Source organism: Myotis davidii, unplaced genomic scaffold (assembly GCF_000327345.1).
Source record: "Myotis davidii unplaced genomic scaffold, ASM32734v1 scaffold333, whole genome shotgun sequence".
NCBI lineage: Eukaryota > Metazoa > Chordata > Mammalia > Chiroptera > Vespertilionidae > Myotis > Myotis davidii.
The window spans coordinates 169,816-170,080 of record NW_006285266.1 but is presented as its reverse complement, the minus strand read 5'-3'; positions in this window follow the sequence as shown (position 1 = coordinate 170,080).

Sequence of the window (265 nt, the reverse complement as noted above, 5' to 3'; positions counted from 1 at the left end):
GTGCAGGAGGCAGCCAATCAGTGATTCTCTCCCGCTCCCTTCCTCTCCAAAATCAATGAGTATTTTTTTAAAAAGGAAATAGCTGCTCCTTCCGCATCCCAGGCTGCAGCAGAGCATTCTGCGTGGAGCTCCCGTGGCCCTCAGCACGGTGAGGCACATCCACTGAGCCAAACCGGTTTCGGCAATGAGTATTTTTTTTAAAAGGAAATAGCCGCTCCTCCCGCATCCCAGAGCCGCTGCGGCTGCAGCAGAGCTCTGCGTGGAG